This window comes from Pseudopodoces humilis, chromosome 3 (genome assembly GCF_049639895.1).
Source record: "Pseudopodoces humilis isolate 2021_Gansu_Grassland_sample_001 chromosome 3, ASM4963989v1, whole genome shotgun sequence".
In the NCBI taxonomy this organism is placed as follows: Eukaryota; Metazoa; Chordata; class Aves; order Passeriformes; family Paridae; genus Pseudopodoces; species Pseudopodoces humilis.
This window is the reverse complement of record NC_142202.1, coordinates 31,534,955-31,556,380: the sequence shown is the minus strand read 5'-3', so window position 1 is coordinate 31,556,380 and position 21,426 is coordinate 31,534,955. Positions and strand designations below refer to the sequence as shown.

General features: G+C 47.9%; 1 protein-coding gene across 5 annotated transcripts in view; it reads left to right on the top strand.

Annotated features, from left to right (window-relative positions):
• TMEM63B (transmembrane protein 63B) overlaps window positions 1–21,426 on the top strand; it is a 48,631-nt gene that overhangs the window by 2,678 nt on the left and 24,527 nt on the right. The window contains exon 2 of one of the 5 annotated variants that reach the window (XM_005530603.3): window positions 15,259–15,436. The exons of 3 other annotated variants lie outside the window; for them this stretch is intronic. The gene's annotated coding sequence lies outside the window, so the exon portion shown is untranslated. The remainder of the gene's footprint in view (window positions 1–15,258; window positions 15,437–21,426) is intronic. One more of the 5 variants, XM_088052736.1, reaches the window with a different exon arrangement.

Here is a 21,426-nt window from a genome sequence, read left to right as displayed (position 1 = left end):
CAGTCTAGCAGCTGCATTCCATAGGGTGGGAACCAAGCAATTCTTAGTGACAGTCCCCTAGGCTGCTCCTTCCCTGCCTCCTCCTGCCACTGAGAGCTTGCTGGGTAGCCAACAGTATCAAGTCCTGAAGATGCACAAGCCCCGCCCCCCCAAGTCATCCAGCAGCTCCTGCAGCAAATGGCCAGTGTGCCAGCCTGCTGCCTGTTCTCCACACTGGCTCTCATCACAAGGAGGTAGAGGCCCTGCTTGGAGCCTCAAAGCAAAGGGGCAGATTTCCTACTGCCTGAACTGGCTCTGCAGGGTCTCAGGTGTTTCTTGATGGCTCAGGAGGTGCTGGGGAACGGAGACAGGGAATGGCAGAGCCTTGAATGGGCTGTGGCCTCTGGGATACTGAATGAGTCAGAGGAAGGTTTTGCTATGTCTGATCTCAGTACAGCTGTCTGTTCTTCCTCCTGGCTCTGGAAATGAACCTGGGGAGTTTCAAGCTTGCTTGCATGTGGAGCTGGAAGCTGAAATGCAGGTTTCCAGAAAGGGAAAGAGGTGGGGGTCCCTGCGTCCCTCTGCCACTTTGATCTTAGCAACTGTGTTGCTGGGCTTGATGCTCTAGCTTCAATGGGCTGCACCATGGGGCTGGTGGCCTGTCTGAAGGTAGCTCTGTGTTTGTTGTGGGAGTGCCTGCTGCCTGGAACTGCAGTCCTCAACCTCTCTCCTGTGCCATGTACAGCTCAGATGCTTGCTGGGAAGGACTCCACGCTTTCCTATCCATAGGACAAGTTGATGTGTGCAGGACCTGCCTTGAGCACGGCCTTTCCAGGGAGGCACCTGTCTGCCTGCAGCCTTCATCTGTCAGAAGCATTCTGGCTTGTCTAGGGTAGTGAGTTGGGGGACAGGCCTGATGCATTTCCTAGAAAGTTGATTAAAAGATGAAAAATAAAGATCAAGGAATGAGAAAGACATACATACGTATGTACACATTCTGCATACAGAGAGAGGGTGAGATTTGTGAAGTCGCTGCCAAGCTTGTGGAGCAAAGGCTTGCAGTATAAAATGGCTTTTCTCTGAGCCTGCAGGCCTGTGGTTGGCACTGCCTTCTCACTTCATGTCCTTCCAGCATGGAGCTGAGTGTCTGCCCTCTGCTTCAAATACAGATTAGCTGCAGGAAGCCTGAGGCTGGCTTGCTATGGGAGATGCAGAACCCTTTCCACAGTGTTTCTCTGCACAGTGCTCACTGCCATTTTTACAGGGTTATGTTTGCATGCTACCTATTCCTTGCACATGATTGCTAAGCAGTCCTGGAAAGGCTTCTGTTCTCCCAATGGCTCTTGCACGTTGAAATTGCCTGCCTGTCATTCTCTCCCTTGTGTTTTCACCTCTCTTCCTTTACTCCTTCTTAAAGCCAGATTGGGGAATGGAAACAGTTTCCCAGTATCCCAGCCCTTTTGTCAGGCCAAACTCTTGGATTGGCTACACAGTTTATATGGGCAAGATAGGCTTCCTGATGGCATAGCCCACTAAATCTGAGCAAAGTCTCCAGTTCTTTATGTGCTTTGGTCTAACTGTTCATGCCAACAGCCTCTGCCCACATGGTTATTGTGCTGGGATGAGAGAGAGCTCTTCTTTTATGCATGCTGTTTTTCCCCAGAGAAATTGGCTGTTGGTAGTACAGGTCTGGCTTAAAACAAGGTTTTGAATATTCCCGTTTCTGTTGGCTGTTTATGCTGTTGCATTAAAGAGAGGGCTGGATCTCTTAAAGAACTGTGTATTAGAAAAGCAGCACATTGCATCAGCACAGGAGAAAGCAGTCACAGGCAGGATTCATGCTGCCTGTTTTCAGTGTGGTCTGCTATTGCTTTTCTGAACCATCACAGCCATTCTACCTCTGAGCAGCAAGCTGAAAGAAACCTCCCTTCCTTTCTCTGTCTAGAACAGTGACTGCTGCAGACCTTTCCTGTGTGTGTCTGTTCCCTCACTCCCTGGAAGGACTGTATGCCCCCAGAGCTACCCATATCCCTTCCCTGGGTGTGCTCATTGCCTCTGCACCCCTGTAATATTTTGTGCAGAGAAGGTGTTTGCTTTGACATCCCGTTCCCAAGCAATGCTCTCTCAGGTTTCTGTGCAGGTCTCTGTTCCCAGCTTAGTGCAGAGCATCACTCTGCAGACAGCTAGCTGCCACCAGTGATGTGACCTCTGGCTCTGTCGCTGCGTGGTGTTGCCTCTGGGGAGGTGTTGTGCTTTCTTCTGTTGACCTGCATGGAAGAACTGTTCTGATGGGCTCCCTTAAATCATCCACCTGTCTCCTGATGTGTTGCTGACATGGGTCAGAGGAGAGTGCCATTCTTACAAGTGCAATTTTGCACAAGTGTACATTTGGTGGGAGAGTTGTGTGCTGGCCTGGCCCTGCTTTAGCCAGATAATCGGTGCCCTTTAGTAGACTTTGTTTCATGTACCTTCAAAGTCAGAGAGAATCTTGGCATGATCTTTTACTTAGAGGAAACTCAGATGGCAGCAGGCCTTGTCTTCTGCTTGAAGTAATTATCACATCTGATGTTTTCTGCTGGAGGGCAGAGAGCACCTGGCAATGGTACAGACTGGAAGGGTCTCTGAAGATGGCCTCAGGATACTTGTGCTCTTGAGACAAAAATTTAGTGCCTTTGGGTCCCAGGGAAGATCTTAAAAGGGATTTGTCCTTCATCTCCCTGTGCTTATGGCCTACACTCCCTTTATGTGAAGCCATTGAGTTTTGGAGGCTCTCAGGTGATGCTGGTAAAGCTGACATCTTGAGGATGTCTGCATACACAAGTGGGTAACTTGGTTTTCCTGGATTCTAACTCCATGCTTGAGGCATAGACCTGGAAGTTAATTATTGTTGTGTGTCCACTGAGCTGCAGTTGCTGCCCAAGGACTCACTATTACTCACAACACAGAAAAGGCAGCTTGAGTTGGCATTAGTCATAAAGTTTTAAATCTGGGAGGAAGGAACTGGGTTTGCAGTGGATGCGAAACTTGGTGTGAACTCCCAGCTAGGGCAGAAGGAGCTGATGCAGCTCTTGGATAGAAGGACTTAGCTCCTGCAGGCATGGAAAAGAGGAACAAATAAAATGAGACAGTAAGAGCTCTGTCTTCACATTGTGAAGAAGATCGGGGTGATGAGTTAATTTTAAAAAGCAAAACCAAGCACAAATCAGAACAGGTTATTTAGGTAAATTAGATGTGGTCATACGGGCAAAGCCTTATGAAATTTTCCTGAAAGTACTTCCAGACTAAGGCAACTTTTGCATGGTGAGCAGCCACCAGAGAAAACATCTGGTGAAGGGACAGTCAAGGTTTGATCCCTTGAAATACAGGGGAAAAGAATGGGACTACATCCAGCCTGTCTTAATAAGCTAGAATAAACAGTTAGTGTTTATTGTTAGGGAAGTGGGAGAATATGCCAGTTAAAAATCACCAGCATACATTTGTCTGGAACGTAGTGCATCAAAGTTGGTCAACACCTCTGCCTTAGAGGATGACCTGCCTCTTAGCTGAGCAGGGGTAATGTATGTAATAGATCTTGACTTAAGTCAGCCTGTGTCAATGACCCAAGTGTAAGCCTTGTAAACAAATGAGGGAGGGGTAGGAAATATGCCCCATGTGGACCCTCAGCTAATGGGAAAGCTGTATTCAAAAGAGTTTCTATCTGATAAAGAGACACTAGGTAGGCAGGCAGGGGAAGATACTGGTATTGCCAGAATTTGGGGATTAAGGATTGGTGTTCTTCTAGGGAGCCTTGTGTACAGCCAGGTTGTGTACAGAATGACACCTCTAAGGTGCAGGAAACAATTAGTGCTCTCCTGAGCAGAGATGAGGTGTTGTTGAAGGGCCAGGCTCAGATATAGATGCAACTCTCAGAGAAGGATGTGCGCAAACAAGAGACTATCCAGCAAAGCAATAGAAATTAAGGTCTTTAGAAATATGGTGTGGGAGGAAGGATGAGAAGAACTGTGAGAAGGGCTGTGTAGCCTGAGTAAGAAAAGGTGGAGGAGGGAACTTCATGGTCGTTAAGAATGTACAGCAATGTACGTTTTTAGAAGACTGTAGTTGTGATGAAGACAGGGTAGGAAGTCACTGTAATTAGAGAGTTCAGACTTTATGGTTTCCTGTAATATCAGTTGGAATAGCGAAGCAGAAATGAAGGCTGTCTTGAAGGGCTTTTTGGAGAGTTGTGGTGCATATGTTAGTTTTGGAAGAAATTACCTAAAAGTCTGTAGATCTGGATGACTTGCAACTGGCTGTGCCTCAAGTAAAGAGTCTTGACAGATGATTAAGACCCCTTCAAGCCTGGCAGTTGTATGAAACCTTTAGACTTGGAAAGGCAGCAATGGAGGCAGCACTGAGATTCTACTGCAGTAGATGATGCTGGGGAGATTAGTACTAAAATATGCTGTCTAAATCCAGTGTTGCTGCTCAGAAAAGGCTGCTGAAAAATTGAAGATAATGTAGAAAAGTTAAAGTGTTGGTCTGAGGACTGAAGAGATAGATTTCTGGTGAGAAACATAAGGAGATAAATCTGCTTATCGAATGAAGGAAAATATAAGGTGAGGCTTGGTTATCCTGCATAAGCATAACATATGACTTGTGCATCATTAGCTTGGTAGAGCAGAAATGTCAAGCTATGAAGAGTGGCAAAAAAACTGTGGTGAGATGCTGGGACTGCAGTCACCTTCAGAGCTGTGCAGCCAGCTCTGTCTTCTCCTCTTGTACATGCACGGAGGTCTGTGCCTGTTACTTTTTCAGTGCACCTCTGTTCTCTGAATTTCTTATTCCCTTTGCCTGTTGCTCCTTTTGTTGAGACTCCTCTGCCTTATGAGGAGACAGCTCCAGTAAATCAAAGCATTCACCTGGCTCCAGCTTACATAGGGTGATGCCCTGACAAATCTACTCCCATCATCTGTGCATGTGCCTCTGGAATTGTTCCCTGCCTCGTTGTCCCATCCTGTCATCTGGGTCTGACTGATTTATAGCATACATTCCCCTATGGTGCCCACCTACTTTGCCGAACAGGTACTTGGGAGCACCTAACACCTCTCCAAGCTCAGCACTCTAGCTGGTGAAAATGATTCATGAAATAATGCAGTGCTTTGTCACTTTGAGCTACTGGTTTATTTAGGGTCATTATGCCTGTTTTCAGTCTGTGAGATGATGTTTCTTCCTTAGTCCAGTGAACAAACCTTGAAAGGGAGACTGAGATACCGCAGCAGATGGCTCACTAAAATCTTGCTACATCCACAATTTCCCTTTCACCCACTAACGCTGTAATGCTGTTAAAAATAAAAATGATCCAGTGTGCCTGACAGGATGTAGCCCTTGTAAATCCCTGCTGCATAGTGCTCCTGGAATCTCATGCTCTCGGTCTTCATGTTTTATTATGGCCTGTGGTAGGAGGGGAATTTCAAAGCTAGTAGATAGCTCCTGACTATGGTTTTAAGTCAGGGAAGGCAAATGCTTTGATGTGCTTTAAGCAAAAAGGGGAGAAAACCCCCAGCATTTCACTTCTTTATTTTGTTTTCTTTAAAGCTTTGTTCTATTTGACGAGAGCAGAGCTCTGCTTTGTAGGGAGTAATGCCAGTAAACTTTTGTGTTTTCATCTGGGGAATTGAGTGCTACAGGATGGAACAACCGAAATTGTTCCAGTAGAGTCTTGTGGAGGAGGAGCCAAAGCTCAGCTTTCCTCTGGTGGATATGGAGTGAGGGACACACCTTTACAAATCAAAGGTTTAAGACCATGGTATGGTGGCAGTATATGAGCATGGTCTGGGCCATGTCTCTGGGGTGTGGTAGGTGTCTCCTCCAAAACACCTGCAGCTTCTGGCACACTTGATGTGTAGGATTGCCTGTTTTGATTGCTCTGCCAGTACATTATTTTAGCAAAAAATGCTCCTGCTTCTAAAGTCTGTTTTTATTCCACCACCTTAAAACACTGAGAAGCAGTTTTGCCAGTATAACTGCACCTCCATCAGCAGACTTATGCCTGTGGAGACATGTTGATTGCTTGGGTCTTTGCCTCTGGGTCTGACACAGCTGTGCTTGCAGATGTCTCTGAGGGTGGCAGGATGTGAAAGATCAAATAGAATCTTTAGATGCAGCATGCAAATCTGGGAAGAGAAGAGATGGGGCAATATAAGTAGGGGAAGTGGGCAGTTTTGTTGAGCCTCTTTTCAGAATACATGGGGGTGAGTGGAAGTGTCTGGTAAATAGAGAACAAAGCAGATTTTGGACAGTGTAGGCATAGGTGGCTTTGCTATTTGAACGGCAGCACATACATTCTGTTTTGTTTTGTTTGCACTGCGTTTCTTGAAAGAAGAAAAGGAATTTTTAAATCCATTCAGTGAAAGTAGATTCTAATTCTTCCAAGCTGCATGTTCTGGCTGAATAGGTGTGTAGGCTGGAAACTCCCAGCCTGGTCCTGAAAAACTACTGCAAGGTGGTGAGCCTATCTGGCCTGGGGCGAAGATGCCCACCTGCTCTTCCCTCTGTTGCCCTCTTTTCTTCCTGGTTGTTTCCATCCTATCAGTCATCCTGGTAATCCTCTAATTGCCTCCAAGCCCATTCCAGCATTTCAGAGCATCCTTTGACTTGCAACGAACATTTCTGATTGTGAAACCTGCCCATTGCATAACTCCTCCTTTCTGAGCTTGCTCTGGAGTCTCCAAGAGCTCTGGGCCAACACCCTCTCCTCCTATCCCAGCACCAGAGCTTGGCTGCCTTGTTTTTCCTGCCTTCCCACATAGATAGGTGAATATTTTCATACCCTTTTTGCCTGCAGGGGTCTTGTGGCAAGGGGATTTCAGGATCAAGGAGGGTTTGAGACTCAAATGTAGTTGGAGAGCAGTGATTTGGTGTTGGAAATTTTGTTTCTTGGGTTGTTTTGTTGGGTTTTTTTATCTGCCTGTACTTCCTAAAGTATGTGTGTTGGAGATGGTGGGGCCTGAACAGCTGTCGCATCACTCGGTAAGTGAGTAGGCAAAGAGTCCAGGACGAAGACCTGCTGATACATGTTGCTGCCTGCAGTGCAGGGGAGGAACCTTCCGTTCCTTCACATACTGTAGTACCAAAGCAAATACCAGACGGAATAGTCAAGATGTGGTTTCCACTCTCCTAATCTGGTGACTGTAAATGACAGGGGAAAAGAAAAATGGTCAGGCGTCTCTGTTGACATCCCCCACAGGGCCAGGGACTGGCCTTGCCCTAACATGAGCTTGCACCCTGCCTCTCCAGGTAGGGGAGAAGTAAAGGAGAAAATGTGGCAGTGGAGACAGGTGGCAGATAGCAGGAGGAGACACTTAATAGCTGCTTGAGGTGTGTAATGAAGAGCCCGTGGGTGGGGGGCAGCAGCTGAGGGCACTGAGCAGAGCAGCCTTGCTCCACTGAAAGGTGGATGCTGCCTGCAGGCAGGAGAGGTTGTGCAGAGGCTGGCATGGGGTCCCATGACTCATATGAGAGATGGATGGGGAATGTTTTACTCCCTTTCTCATTTTTTGTGTTAAACTTGCAGCTTGGTGCCACTGCATTCTCCCTGGAGGGTAGGGGGCATACCTGGTCCTGGAGAGCCTGAGCACTGACCTTGGTTGGAAAATTAAACTAGCAGTGGCAAAACTTCATCAGGTGCGCTGCTGCCCACCTGGGCATCTCTGTCTGCTTGGAGCTGACCAAGCTGACAGGGGCAGTGTGAAGCTTTTGCTCTTGTAGTTACTCTGTCAAGCAGCTAGAAAACCATCCAAAAACATCTTTGGTTTTAATCCTGTGGCTAGTTCCAAGACAGGTGTTGTGCATCCAGGAGGGGGGTAAATTTACAAGCCACGGCAGAATAGGGAACAGCAGGGCAGTGACAACTCCCTGGTGCTTTCCTGGACCTTAACAATGGTTAAGGTCCAGGAAAGAGGTCCATCACTGCAAGACATACCCTTCACTCCTACTAACTCAACAGGGATTTCAGCTGACTGTAGGTTAGAGTGCAGGCAGCAACAAGTACTTGTGTGCTGCTAGTATGTATCATCTGGAAAGTGAGTTGTCTTTCCAGTGGCTGGAAATCAGCTGTGTTATCTCCCTGGGAGGAGTTGTATGTGATTCTGATGAACAGAGGCATGGGATATAGCAGCAGAATGCCTACAGTCATGCAGCTGTTCAGGTGGGATGCAGAGCACAGCCAGGTTCTCCTGTGCTGTGGGTCCATGCTGCTTCACTGCTGCTCTCTAAAGCAAAACATTGGCACCTCAGCCTGTGTCTCGGTGTAGTGGGGATGCCAGAGGCAGGCTGGATACATGGTTGGGAGCAGCAGGGAGTGAGTCAGCGCTGGGGGTGGGTGAATCTGTGCTGGGAGGAGTGCGTGGGCAGGGGTGAGGATGGCCAGGAGCTGCTACATGGACATGTAGGAAGATGTGCATGACCATAAAATGGGGACCCAACAGTGGGTACAGGGGTGACACAGGATGAAGGGGGCAAAGGATCATCCTAGGGATGGGCAGAGTTGCTGGTGCCTTCACCTCTGGCAGTGCATGGAGTGCAGAAATCTGCACCCCTGTTGAGCCATGCTGAAGGGATTATGTACAAGGGTAAGCTGAGTGGATGGCTTATAGCCAAAACTTACTCAGTGTCCAGCAGTTCCTGGATCTTATATGTGACAATGTCCCATGTTCCAGTCGTGCCTCTGGACTCTAAGCCTTGGCTGAGCATGCACCAGAAGTCAGCTGAGGCTTTCTGGTAAAGGCCCAGACACCAACCCTCCCTTGACTGTTCGGAAGAGTTAAAAACTCAGAAATCAATCCAGTCCCTTAATGTAAATATGCATTCTAGTCAACCCATTTGGGGCCTGTAAGTGCAGTGGCATAGAAGACAAATCTGGGGAAAGGAGCCAGGAGGTCCATTATGAGTTTGGTAGGGTGGAAGAGGTGTTGGCTATTTGAGGGCAGGAAAGCAATAACTTCCTCAGAGATGGAGAGGAAAATGTGAGGCTCTGAAAATTAGCCTGACATCAGGAGATGGCTGGATACAGCTGGGAGGGACAAATGGAAAATGCGGTGGTGGCTCTAGAAAGAGTCATGGAGTGGCACCAATTGTTTTGCCTGGAGAGGCTTCAAGAATCTGACCTGCCACCATGTGGGTGTGCAGTTCAATAACATCACATGGGGTCTGTTTCCAGCCACCCAGGATGGGATGTAGTTTGGCACTGGAGAAAGTCTGAAAAATTCAAGGAGCCTTAGAAGGCACTCATTTCTTGCCTTCTCTTGCTCAGGAGCATATTCTTGGACAGTATTCCAGGTGTGAGATGGTCCCTTGGGGGGTTGGGGTTGTCATCCCTTTCCTTCCCCTCCCCCACTTTGAGACCCATAGCAAACCTTGTCATGCTCATCTCTACCCACAGCTGAAGGTTGGTGTCACTAGTGCCTCAGCAGTGAGATGTCCTCGCAAATCTTCCCAGGGTCACTGAGCAAATGGAGTAACAGAGTGACTCAAAGTCAGAGTCACCCCAGAGCAGATTGGGCAAGGGTGAGCTGTGGGGGCTGCTTCCCTACCCACTGGCTAGAGGGGTTGTGGTTCCCCTGGAGATGGGCACTGCCTTAAGAGGCCCTGTCAAAGCACAGTAGCAACCAGCAGTGCTTCATTGAGCTGCTGCAAGAGTGTCGCAGGAGCTGTCAGGAGGTTTGCAGAGCCTTCATTTTAAATTGGTTCTTCAACACCTGCTGGCACCTGATGCTTCTCAAGCCTGGAGCAGGCTGCAAGGGGATGCTGGCACACTCCTTTGTGCTGGATCTAATCACATACTTTCACAGGAAAATGTTCCCAGAGCTTAAGTGTCTGGTGTGAAAAATAAGTGTGCCCTTGAGTCTCCTTGCATTGGTGAGGGAACTGCAGGTGATCACCTGATGCTGCAGCACCCATCCCTAAGTAGCCCTCCCACGATCCCTTCATCTTCGCACAACAGGAGAAAGTTCCCTTGCTCATGCTCCCTTGACTCATCTTGTCCTCCACTTCCAACAGGGGTGTGTTTGGTGTTAGTAAACATCATGTTATAAATAGGCAACTGATGCTATATTGGGAAGAGTTTTCTATGGTGAGCGCAGGCTTAGTGAGACCTGGGCCTGGAAGCTGTGAGTGCAGCTCAGGCATGCAGGGGCATTGGTGACTCCTCATCAGAGGACAGCTGTGGGTGTGGCTGAGGAGATGCATCCGGAGTTCCAGCATTGTTTATCTGGCCCTGAGAAGCTATCCAGAGCTTCCCACCCCTACCAGCCCTGCTGGGCTTCTCACTACAAGGATGTTGAGCTGCTGGAGCATGTCCAGAGAAGGGCAGTGGAACTGGTGAGGGATCCAGAGCACAAATCTAATGAAGAGTGGCTGAGGGAGCTGGAGATGTTTAACCTGGAGAAAAGGAGGCTAAGGGGGGGACATATGTACCCACCTGAAAGGAGGTTGTTGCCAGATGAGGAGCATCTGGCTTCTCTCACCTAACAAGTGATAGGACTTAGGGACATGTCTTTAAGTTGCATCTGAGGAAGTTTAAGTTAAATATTAGAAAGAATTTCTTCACTGAAAGAGTGGCCAGGCATTGGAACAAGATGTCCAGAGATACAGTGGAATCCCCATCCTTGGAAGCATTCAAAAACCATGTGGATGTGCCACCTGGGTGTATGGCTTAGTGGTGGACACAGCAGTGCTGGGTTAACAGTTGGACTTGATGATCTTGGAGGTCTTTCCTAACATTAACGATTCTGTGAATCTGTGATGTGTAGATTGGTATTAGATAGGAGACTTGAGAGCCTGTAGGATTCAGGAGGAAGGAGTGAGATGCAAGTGGCTGTGTTGGGCTACACTTAGCCCTGAGGGTCTGCAGGTGTTTCATGTAGGGACTAAAGTATTGCTGGTTGGCAGCAGTGCAGTAAAACTTGGAGCTTGGTAGCTGTCAGCTTCCATTTGAGATGGTCCCTGACTCAGGAGAAGGTGTATAGCCAGTATCTGTGTGATTCTCTAAGATGAGCAGGTAACTGCCCTGGGATGCTTTGCAGTGTGCACTGGGTTACTGGGTGGAAGACACCAAGCAAGGTATCTCTCTTTGGTTGCTGAGGGGTCACACATACACATCCTTGTGCCTGTGCCACTTGGAGAGCAAGCGTTGACCCTAAAACATCGCTGGGGCTGTGGATTTCTGATGAGCAGCAGTAAATGAGTCACACGCCCATGCCCAGTGTGTGAATGCATGAAGCGGAGTCCAGCAGAGATACATGTGGCAGAGTTGATCCCAGAGCTCCCAGCATTGACTCTGACAGGACATGTCCCTGCCACCCAGACTTGGCAGTCAGTCCCCAGCAGCCATGGCTGGCACCACAGCCTCAGTAGAGACCTGATTTCTGTATGTGGGGATTCTTGAAGACTTTAACTGGGATACCTGTCACATGGTAAAAGCAGAGGGCAGAGTGCCAGTTGTGAAATTCCAGCCTCCTCACTCACAGAGCTGTGGCAGGATTACTGTGGCAGGTCTTGGGCATAAACAAGTAAGTGGGCAGGGCAGAAATAGCAGGGACACCCAGGACAGGAGGCTGGAGGAGTTGCTGCTCTCCTGCACTCATGTGCTTTCCTGTTTCAGGCCCTGGAGGACTAAGTGCAGCTGTCAGATTTGCTCTGGGGGCAGGTGGGCACTGTCCCCTCTTGAGGCTGGCCTGGGATGTATGTTCCCAGCACCAGCAGTGTAGGGAGGAGTTGTGATGTACCCTCCTCAGGAGGCTGTGATTCAAGGAGGAGCTGTAAGTTGGTATGCCTGGATGGTCTTAGGCAGGGGACAGCTGACTTTGCAGCCTTCCCACATACTAAATGTGAGGGTGACTGGGGAAAGGAGCAGCAGACTTCCCTGTGAGCTCTAGGGAGGGTGGTGGTGGTGAATTGCAAAGTGCAAACTGAATCTGAAAGCTCTCTAGTTTGGGGAGAAGTCTGCTGCTCAATAAGCAGTGTTGTCTGGCCTTACTCTGCATTGTCCAGGTTGTGTTTTAAGCCATGTAAACCCAATGCTGCTTAGGGCTTTCCTGGGCTTGCTCCTCAGAGCTGATTGGGGTGTGTTGGAAGAGGCATTCCGGAACAGCCTGAATGGCATGGGAAATGCAGCAGTGTGGCTACACTTTATCCATTGATATAAAACAAAACTTACCGTAAGAGGCTTCTGCCTCATCTGTAGTGTGTAGCACATGTCTCTCCATGCCGTAATCTAAAAAACGAATGTTGGGAAGTCTCTGCCCCATTATGCATTAACATAGTTTGTCTCTGCCCTTTGTATCTATAGGTTGCCTGCCCCAGTAAGAGTGCAGGAAATTCTAGATCATACAGCTGCTTGGGATTACTCTTGAGGGAGTTTGAGTGCTTCAATGCAGGAGACCTTTTCAAAATACCCTGTAACATCAGTGGAAGTAACAAAGGTTGTGTCTTTGTGTTTGCCAAGAGCTGATTGGCGAGCTCTGATGCTGATGATCCACAGCAAGTCTGGTAACAAGGTTCGGGTGTTTCGTACTGTGTAAAAATGGCACAGCTAGGATGTTTTAATGTTTGTTGATATAAATGGGAAAACTGAAGTTCTCCTTGTAACAGTTGACAATGATCAAAATACTGTGTTTATTTAATTTTTTTTAAGAAATAAAATATAACAACAAACAAAACAAACCTTACTTTCCTTTCCCTCTGCGGACAGTTTGGGCACTGTGGGAGGCAGTTGTGCCAGAAGGAAACGGGAAGTGAGAGAACAAGGTAGGATAACAGAGTATTGGGATGTATGTATATTTGACCACAGTGTGACTGAAATAGAACCCTTTGGCCTCTCAGGCTAAGAACGCAAAGGAGTTGTGCTGCAGAGCAAGGAGGCTGCAGTACCACTCTCCCTCTGTCTATGCTTGGGGTGTTTGGGCACAATACATTAGGAGACCACACAGAGAGACATCAGCTGTGGAAACAGTCACACTGGAAAGGTGTGCTTGCAAAAATGACAGGTGTACAGACTTTAACTTGAGGAAAGTGGAGGCAGGTAAGCAATGTCTTCTGTCAGCAAGGGATCTTCAATCCCCTTGCAGAGAAGGGAGAGCAGTATTTTTGAAGAAGCAGTGAGAAGCAGAAGTAATTAAATTTGGAAGCAGAATTGGGAGAAATGGCATGCCTTTCTCAAGCCTGCCAAAACCATTTCCTGTGGAAGAGAAGAAAGCATTCTGGTCTAGGATCATTTATTTAACCAGTTGCTATGAAGTGTACTGCAGGAATCTATTTGTCATCATTAAAGAAAAATTCTACTTAAGCTTCTTGGTCTTTGCTGCCCCTACCCTGAGGCACCCAACTGGCGTTAGATTGGTAACTGCTGCACATAGCCAGAGTCCAGAGAATGGTCTTGGAAAACATCTAGTGCTTGAAGCAGAGCACAGTACTCAAGTCTGTCCATTTTTGGGTAAACACTTTAATTTAGCCATGTACTTATGATGACTTCAGTAAAAGTGTTTCAAGGTAAGTATGTACTTGGGAGCTTTCCTGAACAGGGGTAATTTCTTTTGTGTGAAGATTCTTGAAGAAATATCTTAAAGAGCATTAAGAGCATTATCCTGTACAGTTACCAAAGATTTGCATTAGGAGAAATACTAAGGGGTAATCTCATCTGAGTTATTAACTTAGTAATTTATTTCAGAATGCCCCAGTCTACTAGTTTATTTTTGTTTTCTCCTGTTCCTGTGATGTGTTTGGGAAGGCCAAGCAAACTTTGTCTATAAAGAAAATGCTTTAGACACTGCTTTGGATGGTTTCTTTTCATGCAATACATGTGGTGTGTTGTCCCCATTCAGAAATGATATATGGAGCAGCATGTTCACCCCTGTGAACCAGCAAAGAACAGGGTTTTTTTTCTTTAGGTACCCTGATTCTTTTGGAGTCCACTGGCTCCTTTTTATTTGATGGCTCCTCCTACCCCCCTCTGTGATGCTGTACTTCACATCAGTCCAGCTAGCCAGATTCCCCTTTGATAGAAGGTGAACAGTCAGGAATGTGATTTCTTGGTAGAAGCCTGTGGCATGTTTTAGTGCATCCTGGCAGTGTTGTGCTGCATGCTGGTAGCTGTGTCCAGCCGAGGGTTAGGGTTGTACAGGATGACCATCAAACTTCAAGACTTCACACAAGGATGGAGACATGAGGTCAGAGATAAGTGTCACCTCTGGTTTGGGGTCTAGACCCACCACACTGTTTTCTTTTGACATTAGAAGTCATCTGTGGAAGCACAGAGATTGAAAGGCTTTAAGAGGAAAAAATGGTCTCAGGAAATATGGCAAGAAAAGGATTGAGGTAGAAGGGCTTAGCAGGGCAGCAGATGTGATGGCATGGGAATAGCACAACTCTTCTGAGCATGTCTCTTTCAGAGCTAACTGCTGCAGATCCCATCAGGCTGTTCACCACGGATTTGCACTCTTTTTAAGGCAGTGCTTTCCATGGAAAGCAGCCTCCAGGTGTGCAAGCTGCCTTACAGCAGCTCCAGGCTGTGATGCTTAGCTGCTCCTGGATGTTCTCCAAACTCAAGCCCATGGAATGCACCCATGTCTGTTTTCCTTTCAGTGCAACAGACTGGAGCAGCAGAGCCCAGTAACGTCTGTGCCTCAGGCTGGCATGCCTGAGGGGGCTGAGAGGTCTCTGGTCTTAGTCCTTCTTTGTAATACTGGTCTGCCTGGGCTGGAGCACCCTTCCTGCTTTCACCTCCAGCAGAGAGGTGAAGGCAGGAATGCCTTTTTCAGTGTTTGATGTGCTCCACATTGTTTTTTGAGGTGACCTCCAAGCCATTTCCTTCATATCAAGTTAGGATTTTGGTGGTCTTAATAAATGCAAGCATCCTGGCTTGAGCTGGGGCTGTGGGCAAGAGGAGCCCAGGTACTAGACTGCAGTCTTTACTGGACTCTCATAAGCTTTGATATTTGCTTGTGTGGAGCTGTGCTCCATGGATAAACAGTGACTCGGGGCAACTTCATCCAGTTAAAGTGCTATTTCTGTGTTTGCCCTAGCATTGAGATAGAGCCTGGATGACATGAGGCTCACACTGCCACGTCTTACCCAGGAATTCAGTGCCCTCCTCCAAGCCCAAACAGCCACTTTATCTCGCACACCTTTATCAGTGGGTCTGGGAGCCGGGCTGCTTACCTTGAAGTGCCACTTCAATGTTCCTTGATCTCTGCTGGATCTCGGTGCACAGCACACAACTGATACTTTGTTCACTGTGTTCCCAAGCCAGGCCCAGCTCCTCTGGCCAAGCCCAAACCATTGAAAAGAAGAGCCCAATCAGCATCTCTCAAGTACTAGTGGCTGGCTGAGAGCCCAGCCTGGTGCATGCCAGTGACTCCTGCCTGCAGACCCCCAGCCCCAGCAGTCAAAAGCAAGTAGAGCTGCCCTGAAAACTCAAGAAGAGGTAGGTCTTCAACCCTCATTTTTCCCAGCAAAATTGAGCACCTGTCTCCAGGTTAGATCTCTCTGGCAGCATCAGAGCAAATGTCATGTAGAGGAGGAATTGGGACATCTCTGGGTCCTGATGTGCTATGCAGGGTGCAACAGATCTCTTGGGCTTTGGAGCAAGGACAGTCTCAATGCTCTGTTTAATGTCCATCTACCTCTACTGTGACCTTTATTTATTCAGGGCCCAGCAGAAGCTAAAAACTGGTCTCTCATAACATCTGTCTCTCTTACTGGAGTTCAGTAGCTGCTGGGACAGATTGCACAAGTGCACAAGGGGAACCTTATGCTGTAAGGTGTCAAGGTTTTTCCAGTGGCACAGTTGTCCTAATTTGCACATGTTTGTGTCCAAGGTTGCTCTGCTTCACTTGGTTTTACTGGGTGCCCTGCCACACCTTTGTGTAGCCCTGGTACTGTGGGTTGGGCTGTGCTGCTGTTGCTGGAGCTCTGACCCTACTGAGATTTCCCCAGCAGACGCAGAAAGCAAATTTCTAGATGGTCTCCTATAACTGTCCTGGCTTGCTGGCCACATCCAGACTTCTTGCTGTGAGATCCTTGTGCTGATACCTGCTGTTGTTGAGGAGCAATTGAAGACTTTCCTCCTTCTGCTGTTGCTGCTAATTCTCTATACAACTCAGCGTGAAGTCGTAAAGGGAGCTCAGTTTTGCTTGCCGCAGGGCTGTGATTACCTTGACCTTTGGTGTTCAGCTGTTCTGTGGGTCCTTTGTAGACCAACTCTGCAAGGCAGGCACTAGCTTAGGAATGCTTCAAGGAAGGTGGAAAGAGGGGAGAACATCCCCAGCCTGCAAATTGTAAACACTTGAAGCCACAGTCTGCTTAAGTACACCTTGGAAAAGAATCAGCCTTTATCTGTTACAGGAAAGGTGCTAGTGCCAGGATTTGAAGTAGATGTTCCTGTTTCAGGAGCAACATTGAGGCTGCTCCTGTGGAAGCTCATGCGGTACCTTGGCAGCTTGTCCCTCAGTGCCCACAAGGGAAGGAAGTTCCCTCTAAGCTTTCCAGTTTGCATTCTGGGTGTTTGCTGCTGGATGAGAGAGCCAGGCTGGTGGGCCCTTCCCTGCTAGTGCCAAGCTTCTTTACCAGTATGCGAAGGAGGGTTTTTTCTATGTGCCACTAAGCACAGTCTCCAGGGATGCTGCTTTCTAAGCATAGACCCATTTTGCCACTGTTCCTGAATTCATGCATGGTTTCAGTTTTCACATGTCCCTGTGGAGCAATTGCTTAAGAAGGGTATAGTGGGTTAATGCTGGCTGAATGCCAGGCACCCACCAAAGCCACTCGGACTCCCTTCCGCAGCTTGACGTGGGAGAGAGAATATAACAAAGGGTTCCTGAGTTGAGGACTGGAAGAGAGCACTCATCAAATACCATCACAGGCAAAATAGGCTCAAATTAGAGATATTACTTGATTTTCTTGCTAACAGAATTGGAGTGGGATAATGAGAAATAAAATAAAACCTTAAAAACACCATTCCCCCAGCATTACTTCCTATCTGTTATGTGGGGAGACTGGGAATGGGGGTTGTTTCTCCTGCTGCTTAGGGAGAGGAGTCATTCCCCTGCTCCACTGTGGGGGTCCCTCTCCCAGGAGACAGTTCTCTGTGAACTTCTCCAATGTGAGTCCATCTCATGAGCAGCAGCTCTTTGCAAACTGCTGCAGTGTGAGTCCATCCTATGGACAGCAGCACTCCTCAAGCTTCTGCAGCACAGGTCCACAGCTGTGCAGTCCTTCAACGACAGGCTGCTCCATCATGGTTCCTCTCTCCATGGACTTCCTGCAGGTTCACAGCCTCCTCTCAGGCATTCACCTGCTCCAGTGTGGGTGACCTCCATGGACTGGAAGGGGATCTCTACATCCCCATTGTCCTCCACAGACTGCAGGGATACATGCTTCACCATAGTCTTCACCATGGGCTACAGAGGAATCCTAGCCCTGGTGCCTGGAGCATCTCCTCTCCCTCCTTCTCCACTGGCTTTGGTGTCTGCATACTTGTTCCTCTCATGTTTTCTTACCCCATTCTTCTTTGGCTGCAATTACAACTGCACAGTAACTTTTTTTTTTTCTTTCTTTCTTCTTACATACCTTATCTCAGAGGAGTTACCACCATTTCTAATTGGCCCAGCCTTGACTAGCTTTGAAGTTGCCAGAGCTTTGCTCTGCCGGACATGGTGGAAGCTTCTGGCAGCTTCTTATAGAAGCCACTCCTGTAGCAGCCTCTCCCTGCCCCTCCACCCCCCTTCCTACCAAAGCTTAGCCATGCAAGCCCAGCCATGAAGCTTTCCTGAAGTACCTTCCAGGAGAGGTAATGCCTCAATCCTGTGCATGCCAAGTTTGCTGGTGTCAGTGCTTAGGGCAAAAGAACCAGGCAAGAGAGAAGCTTATCCCCCAGTAACCACTGGCTGCTCAAGCAGCTGTCATGCTGCAGAGTAAGGTACAGGGATTCTATCAGGGCTTATGCAATAGGATGTTTTGCCAGCCTATGGCGAGGAACCAGCTGTGAAGCCCTGGGAGGTGGCTTGGACTCCTGAGAGAGATGCTCCTTGCCACTACTTGGTGACTTGCATCACCAAGGATTTTTCTTGGTGGGAAGTGCTGATCATACTTCATAGGCAAGTGATTGTAATTGTACCCAGTGAACAAAATTCTTCTGTCTTTGAATACTTTGCTGCAAGGAGGTAAAGACTTCTGTCATGCAGAAATGAGGAGGAGGAAATAGTCAATGTGACCTTGAGAGACTAGATAAAAACCTGACTTTATGAGAGACAGACACATGTTGCGCTCAAGAGGAAAAGTTGGGTGTAGATGAGAATACTAGTCTGCGACTGGCAGGAAACAGATAGGAGGTCTGAGGAGAGATAAATATGTGCAACTCCACTATATACAAGGGGATTAAGATCAGAAGCTTTAGCATGAGGTGAGGTTACAAACCTCAAAACAAAAGGAATATACATAATAGGATAAACAAAGGAAAAAGGAATGAGAGCTGCAGGAGCTACAGAGCTCCTGCTGAAATATGTCCCTGTGCAAAAGGGACAAGATGGCATTCAGTCACTTGAGAAATGGGGAAGGTGTGGAAAAATTCAGAGTAAATATGAAATCACCAGAGACACTGGTTTGTGTTTATGCCAAGCCAGATCTCATGCTCCTGAACAGCTCTCCTTAACAGTGCTTGAAAATCAAAGTGATATTTGTGCAGTAAAGATCCTGTATGAATAGTCACTCTCACTTAAAAAATGAGGTGTGGGAGAGCTAGCCTGGGGCAGGCCCACAGATAGGTTGTTAGGAAAGTGCAGGTCTTATTCAGGTAGTATAAATGATAATAGACATGCAGGGGATAATCAAGAAGGCAACCCATGAAGAACAGCCATTGTGCCACTGGAATCTATAAACTAGAAACTGAAAACTACTGGTATTGTGATGTCATGAAGTCTCCATCCTTGTTTGCTAAAAGTCTACTGGGAGTTGGTGAAGTTGCTACTGCTCATGTATTGAGTGATAGGTGAGGAAGCCCTGTTATCTGGGACTTACTCCCAGCCATATAACTTGGTTGCCATACTGCCACTGCTCTGCAGAATATACTGCAGGAGGTCCAGCACCTCGTCAGTCTTGCCACTCTAATGGTTTATTTTGTTTACTGGATCACTATCAGTGTATGCCTACAGGAAACAAGGGAAGCCAAACAGTAAGCGGTATTCCTTTATAAAGTACAAGCTGGCAGAACAAACTTGATATCTTTCTGAGATTTATAGCCCAGGAACTTGAAAGGAAAGTGACAGGTAGATATATTTGTAACTTAAGTGTTTGGTTTAGGAATTAATGAAACAGTCAAAATTTACTGTAAATCAGGGTGACTGTGATTCTGCCATGAAAATAGAGATATGCTTGATGAGGAGAACTATTTGATAGATTGGGCTTTCTCTTGATGGCAGAGGAGGAGTCCCTTGCTATGGAGTGGGACACATGGATAGGACCCTGTAAGACATCACTGCGGGTGTATGTGTGGCATTGAGACTCCATAGTGTTTGTCTGTAAACAAACAAGATGGGACTGGGGACCTCTCCTTCATAGTGTAGAAAAGCCAGGTACCACAGCTGTGTTGTTCCTTGTTTCCAGGTGGAGGCAGTCGAGCTGCCTTGTCAGCAGGACTGCATCATGGTGTTGTGTGGGTGTCACTGTTCCACCAAACCTCTTTGGAGGGGAAGGGGCCATCATCAGCCCTTCCCTGATGGCCAGGCAAGAACAGACGCCCCTTGTCTAGGAGCACCCAGTCCAAAGGGGTGTGAAAACTGAGGCAGGAAGACAGCATTGTGGGACGTGCATCATGGGAGCAAAATGAGGAGCCAGAGAGACTAAACTGCCCTTAGGCTGAGGACAGATTAGCCAGCCCTGATTTGAAGAGCATGAACCACAGCATACTGGGTTTCAAGCTGTGGTACAGCCCTTCTTGGCATGGTATGTTATGTTCAGGGTACCATATGACTCAAAAGCACTACCAGATTGGAGGGAGTTCCTGTAAAAAAAAAGGCATAAGAATGACCTAGATGTTTGGAGCCAAATCCATATCACTTGGCAAGGTAGAGAGTTTCCAGTGGGTGAAGGCAGCATGTTTTGCTGATGTTCAAATGCAAGGCTTTTGTGATTATCCTGGTTGATTTTGAAAGGGACTGAGTTGAAGTGGACAGGTTCCTGATCTTCATGAAACTCAAACCTAGGTTTTACATGGATCCAAATGGTCCCCACTGTTACAGTCTACTACCATCTATGCCAGGTGCTGTCCCAGCTCAGGGTTACTTGTGTGGTTTGCAGTGTTTGTTTACAGTTGTGCTGGGAGCAAGACCAGGAGTTGTTGAGCATTGGGATGTACACAGTCAGCAGTGTGCAAGCCACCACAAAATGGTGCTCCAAGCAGTGTGGGGTTGGGGCTGGCTGTGACACTGACAGTACCTGCCAACACCAGGACTGGGAGCTGATGCGTGCTAAAGAAAGGTGTGATTCCCTTTAGTGGTAGCTATTTGAGGCCTGGTGCAAAGTCAGCTGGGAGGACTTCGGACCCAGGGCAAAGGTGTACTTAGTTTTTGCTTTGAAGAAGCCAAGCCTGCCAGACCAAAGCTTCGTAGACCTGGTGTCTAGTTGGCTAGTTCATAGAGGTGAAGTCTGCTTTGTATTGACTGGAGGAGATGGAAAGGAGACAAAGAGATACAGGGCTTTGGCAGCCCCCTCCTCCTTTCTGCTGATCCAGGTCAGTGCTTTGCCCAGGATTGTTGGAAATGGACCGGTAGCACATTTGCTTCTTGATGCTTTTTCCCTTGGCCTGCAGATCATGTTCCTCCTCACTGCACCGAGCACGTCCGCCCTTCTCCAGTGCCCTTAGCTGCCTAAATACTCTGTGCCAGGCCTGAGGCATGGTGCAGCACTGCTTTCCCACTGCTGTGTCTGCATCAAGAGTGGTATTTTCCCTGTTTAACTGTTGTACTCTGGGAAAGGTTTTGAGCTAACTTCTAAGCCCCTTTCTCCCCTCTGTCCTGAGGCTATTCCCTACTTGCTTACCGGAGTCAGACTGTTCTTCCTGTGGTCTGCTTGTGGCCGCAAGCAGTTTTCTCAGAGCACTGCTGGACTTTGCCACTTAGGTGCAGGTCACCTAGGTGGCTGTTTGAGCGGGTGAGAAGGCTTCATCAACCTTGGGTTCCAGTGGCTGTGTGAGGGTTGCCAAGTGCCCAGTGCAGGCAGGTCTGTACTGCCCTGGCAGGCAGAGGCTCAGGGTGGCACATCATCTGGCCTCAGGTCCCTGGGGTCACAGTGTGGGTTACCTGTGGTACTGGGAACCAAGGAAACCCCAGAGGAGCGGGTCTGAAAGGTATAGGCCATGTCCACAGCACCCTCCGTGTCTGAGAACCAAAGCACACCTCACCTCCCCTGAATGCCATTCCC